At 44.5% G+C, this 5630-nt stretch overlaps 1 non-coding gene across 1 annotated transcript; it reads left to right on the forward strand.

Moving 5' to 3' along the window:
- The first annotated feature begins 3951 nt into the window (after positions 1–3951).
- TRNAA-AGC (transfer RNA alanine (anticodon AGC)) lies at positions 3952–4023 on the forward strand. The gene has a single exon. It is a non-coding gene; the product is annotated as a tRNA-Ala (tRNA).
- The last annotated feature ends 1607 nt before the right edge of the window (positions 4024–5630 follow it).

The following is a 5630-nucleotide window of genomic DNA, read 5'->3' on the forward strand; positions in this document are numbered from 1 at the left end:
CTCTCTAGTTGCCTCAGTTGTGACTCTTCTCCCAGTCCCAGGATGACCAGCAGATTTTTATCTCTGGTGCCACTTTGATCAGTAGCTAGTCGTGGGTGCCATGATGCTAGGAAGATTTAGATTCCCATGGGGGATAAGATGATTGATTTCCCAACATCCATTCCAACTCAGATGGATAAGCCTAGGACAGACAGAACTATCTTCCCTGGGCCAGTGAATGATTTAGAAAAGGACGAGCAGCCCACCTCTGAACACTGACTTGTGAGAAGCTTGCTGGGGCTACTGGGAAGGGTCACTTTTCTCCCACACTTAGGGAGTGATGATCTCTCTGCATCCTCTGGGCCATGTTCTCCTAGATGTGATTTCTACTGAATATAAATCCCTCTTTGAGGATAGAAGGAGAGACAGAGGGAGAAACTGGGTCCTTGACAACTTCCTTGAACCACTGAATCAGCCATTCTTAAGGCAACCCCACTCTGGCCCTCTTGACTTCCTGCTATGTGAGGTGGTACATTTCCATATTGTTGAAGCCGGTTTGAATCAAGGTTTCCGAAGTCAAACTACCATATTGTTTTTAAAGTCATTTCTGGAATCAGTGTGAAAGGGAGCTGGGCTTAATTAGCTATGTCGGTCTAACGGATCTGATGGAGGGGTGGACTCTTGCCAGCCTGAGCCCCGTGGCTCCTCACGAACATCTAGTGTAGGGATTCTCTGTTGTGTTTGGCTCTCACTACTTCCCAGAATTGCACTTTTTAAAGGTGCACCCAGTGATTATTGCTTAAAATGGGCCCCCTGCTTTTACATCTCATTCTGTGCTTTACTTCCTGAGCTGCCCAACCCAACCTACACCTGACTTCTTTTATTCCTTTTGACTCCCTGGGTACTGACCTTTGGCTTATTCCCTTCTCATGACTATCTCTCTTCACTAAGGGAGGGATTTAAAAAGCCACCCAGGAGGTGGGGTAGGAACACAGAACACTGCAGCCTCTCGGAAGTGCTAACCAGATGGATAGTGCTGACAAGATCACATGTGAGGCCCATTTGGCTGCTGCACTGGTGATTCCATCAACTGCTAGGGCTGAGCTGGTGGATCCAAGGGTCTAGGCTAGTGCCCCTCCATCTGGCTCTCAGTGATCTGTTGGCAGCCCCTTGGGAGCTGTATGTCTGGTCAAAGAGGATGCCCTTCCCAGAGAGGAAGAGCTGTCCTTTGGTCAAGGGAACACAGACACTGTCCAATGACCTGAAGAAACACAGCTTTTGGGCTCCTCTGCTGACATTATACTATGAGCCTTTCTTAATTTCTGGAACCCTCAATGCATTTTCTGGGTCTATAAACAAGAATGTTGAGGGGCTGAGTAGAAACAATGACACTGCCATTTATCAGCTCTCTTCTTTTTTATTTAACTTGGGAACAAGTTGCAGGGGCTCAACTTGTGTTGCCTGTAAACTCAACTGCAAATAAAAGTAGACAATGCACACAGGTGTGGCTGGTGGAAGAATTCATGGTGCCTCCCAGCAATAGCCTTGTGCTTTTTTCCCCCTGTTTGCTAATTGATTAAAAAATATGTATGTATTGCAGAGTTTATTTATTGATCGAGAAGAGAGTGAAAAGGATAGCTTCTTTAATTAAAACCGATTGGGGCTGTGAAAGTTTAATTAATTGGATGCATGTCACTTCATTTCCATGTTATGTTGCACACAGCGCTCTATTTTCATAATTAACGTGTGGTGTCAGGGTGGCGGGTGTCTGTCTAATTAACAGTCTGAGGGAAGAGTGATGTATGGGCCTGCAGAGCAGGCAGAGTGGGTGGAAAGAGAAGTCCCAGCCAGAATCCACAGTTTCTGTTCCCTGTGGCCTGTTTCTGGCTATTTTATCACCCTTTGTGCAGTAAATGCGGTTTTGGTGAATCTTCCCGGAGACTGTTGTTTGTTTGTGTCCCAGGTGTTTCTCCACCAGAGGACAGGAGGCTGGATGACACTTCCAGAGACAGCAGGGTACAGATGCCCCCCAGGTTGGGGAGAGTCCCTCTGTCCCCTCCCCTCTGAAGTCCCCCAACATTCATTGCATCTGTTCCTGGCAGGGCAACCAGCACTTGCCCACTTAGCCATGACAGACTTTTACTGAGTGTCTTCTCTGTGCAATATATGGTGATGGATGAGTGGCTCTGAATCCAGACTGAAGTTCTTACTAGACCTGTGGCCTTGGGGAAATTACCTACCTTCTCTGCACCTCTGTTGATAAAATGGGAATCCCTAGTAAAGGTGTCGTGAGGATTAAATGACAGCGTAAGTGGCATGCTTAACACACTGTGTTATCAGCCTGGAGTTACTGAAAGATCTTCTCCTTTTCCTATGGAGCATTTGATTAAAAGCAATTCTCATTCAAATGGTTCTCTTGTAGATTATAACTCCTGACTAACTTCACTCCCGTGTCCTCCTCCTCAAATCGAAAGTCTACTTTGGCAACAGAATTCATTTCTCTCACGTGAAAAGTTGATTGTATGGATGCTTTGCTGAGATCCTTAAAGGGACCCAGCATCTTGCACAGATGATGTCTCAAACCTGTAGTATAAGGATTCCAGCCGCTGCATAAGCTGGCCCACTCCCCACCGCACACCTCCTCCGACCCCAGATCTCCCTCACCCCCGAGCACAGCATGAGCTGTCCTCTTCTGCCTGGAAGTCTCCTTTTCCTGGAAAAGCGAATATCCTACCAGTGTTTGACGTTCAGCTCAAATGTCTCTTTTTTGGTGGCATTTGTTGTTTGGAGTCTCTCTTTCTGACTAAATAGGAAGTTCCTACAGGCAAGGGCTGTGTCTTGGTCATCTTTGTGTCTTAGTGTCTAGCAGGAGTATAGTGGGAATCATGATTGTTGCATGATGGATGGAAAAAGCAAAAGTTTTCTTCATGTGAAATTACAGTTTTATATCTGCCTTCCTACCACACTGTTGGCTTCATTCTGGCCGGGAACATTTCTTTTTTCTTTTCTTTTTTTCTTTACTATTAGTTACATTTTATTTTTGTCACATGGTGTGGTTTTATTTATTTATTTATTTATTTATTTATTTATTTGATTTGCAAAGTTGTATTAGTTTCCGGTGTACAGCATAGTGATTCAGTTATATATATATATGCATATATATACATATACTTTTTCATGTTCCTTTAAATTACAGGTTACTATAAGCCATTGAATATAGTTCAGGCAGGGAACATTTACTTCGTTCTTCATTGTTCCTTGTTGCCTGGTACATGGTAGGCATCAATGACCTGGTCTCTATACCACGTAGGTTTGTCGTACGGGCAAATTGATGATGCATAGAAAAGTTCTTCAGGTTTCAGGATGATTGAAACTATAGCAAGATTATTTATACTAGAACAATAGGTGCTATTGACATTATTACCATCAAACTTTTTAAATTATTACTGGCGGGTGGGTTCTTTCCTTTTAGGAGTAGATTTCCTGAAGAGCGGTAGCCTCTGGGTCTTTCTGGATGTTGTCATCGCAACTGGCGTGACGACACACACACAGCTGGAGGCGGCCCTCACAACCCTCAGATGGGAACTCTGGAGCCTTTGCTCAGCGGCACTCATCTGAGCTGCTTGCAAATCCCATCCTATCCCTTAAAAAGAAATCCTACAACTCTCTGGTTTTCCTAATATGCCCTTCTCCTCCCTCAGTGATCTGTACAGTAAATAATGCTTCTGGAAATTTTAGAAAATTATTTGCTTTCCAGGCACCTGTATAGAGTCTAATCAATACTGATACTTATCCAAAGGGTTTTCTTTCTTTCTTTCTTTCTTTCTTTCTTTCTTTCTTTCTTTCTTTCTTTCTTTCTTTCTTTCTTTCTTTCTTTCTTTCTTTCTTTCTTTCTTTCTTTCTTTTTTTCATGAAGAGAGGTTTTCTAACTCTTCTGAATGTTCAACCTTGTATGAAATAACAAGTCTAGGGGGAGGTATAGCTCAGTGGTAGAGTGCATGCCTAGCATGCATGAGGTCCTGGGTTCAATTCCCAGTACCTCTACTAAATAAATAAACCTAATTACATCTCTTCATTAAAAAAAAATTAAAAAAAAAGAAATAGCAAGGCTTTTTTTTCTAGTGTAAACCCCCTCAAACAAAAACCCAGCCATGAGGATTGTCACTGTGCCCCTTCTCACAGACTCGGGAGTACTTACAGGAAATCAGTCTCCATCATGTGTTGCATTTTTGCTAGCTCTTCACGTTTGAATACAGTTCAGAAAACTAGATCATAGACTAGGCCCAAAGACACTGCCATTGTCTCAGCAGTATTTCCAGCACTGGGAGCTGGAAATGACAAAGACCCAAGGTGATTAAAATAGCTCTGGATTGAAAGGACTAAGTTGTCTCAGAGGCCCTCTACCACCACACCAAAATATAATATTAATTACAAAAAAAATTCAAGCTCTAACTATTTCCCTAAGTATATCTTGAATCTGATAGAAAAGTAAGGAGTAGCTGGGGTGTGAGGCATGGGCTGAGGGGTGAGCGCCCTGGGGGTCTGAGGGTCCGAGTTCCAGGCTGGCTCTGCCACTGATAGGCCGTGTGACATGGGGAAGTCACTCAACTTTTGGGGGCTTCAGTTTCCTGCTCAGATGAAGGAAGAGGCCGACTGGTTCTCCTGGGTGAGTTTGCAGGCAGCCCGTCCGCAGGGAGAGTTACTGCATCCCCACCTGGGACTGGCCCCGAGCTAGGTGCTAGGGAAGCAGCTAAGGAGACTTGCTGGCCAATGTGATGCAACAAGACATGGGTGTGCTTGGCCCTCCGTCCCAAACACAGCCTCTGTACCCCTGACACTGGCTTGGGCCAAAGTCGTCTTTTCCTGTGACTCTGTAGGCGTGTGCGTGTGTTGAGGCCGGGTCACCAGGTCAGGCTCCCACCTCGCACGGCACTGGTTTCCCTCTGCCTGGTTCCCTCTCCTGCTGTCTGACTTTGCCCCCAATGCAGAACATGGGAGAACTTCTAAAAATGTTGACTCAGAAGAAGAGGAAGTGGGCAGAGCTCAGCTCTCTTCCCCAAGGCGTCCTGACTCTGCTCTTCTGACGGGGACGGTGTGGGGCTTCCAGGGCCTGCATGGGAGTGGGGCGAGGAAATTGAGTCCAGTTCCACAAAAGCCCTTTTCTGAGCAAGGATGTCTCCTCCCTTAAGTTATGGAACAAAAAGGACCCCTCCAGTGTTCGGAGGAGAGCCGAAGAAAGTCTACTGGAGGTGATGTGCTATGCCCACTGAGAAAGTGGAGGCCGCTTTTCTTACTGAAAAAAGGCTCTCTTTGGTAAACAAGGTGAAAAGCATAGCAATTAGGAAGGCTTCAAAACATACAAGAGGTCGCAGGGACAGAAAACAAGCTATGATTACCAAAGGGGAAAGATGAGGAGGGATAAATTTGGAGTTTGGGATTTGCAGATACACATTACTGTATATAAAATGGGTGCACAACAAGGACCTACTGTGTAGCATGAAGAACTATATTCAATTTCTTGTAATAAGCTGTAATGAAAAAGAATCTGAAATAAAAATATGTATGTGTATGTATAATTGAATCGCTTTGCTGTACACCTGAAACTAACATTGTAAATCAGCTGCACTTCAATAAAACACAAAATTAAAAAA

The sequence above is a fragment of the Vicugna pacos genome, chromosome 5 (genome assembly GCF_048564905.1).
Source record: "Vicugna pacos chromosome 5, VicPac4, whole genome shotgun sequence".
Lineage (NCBI taxonomy): Eukaryota > Metazoa > Chordata > Mammalia > Artiodactyla > Camelidae > Vicugna > Vicugna pacos.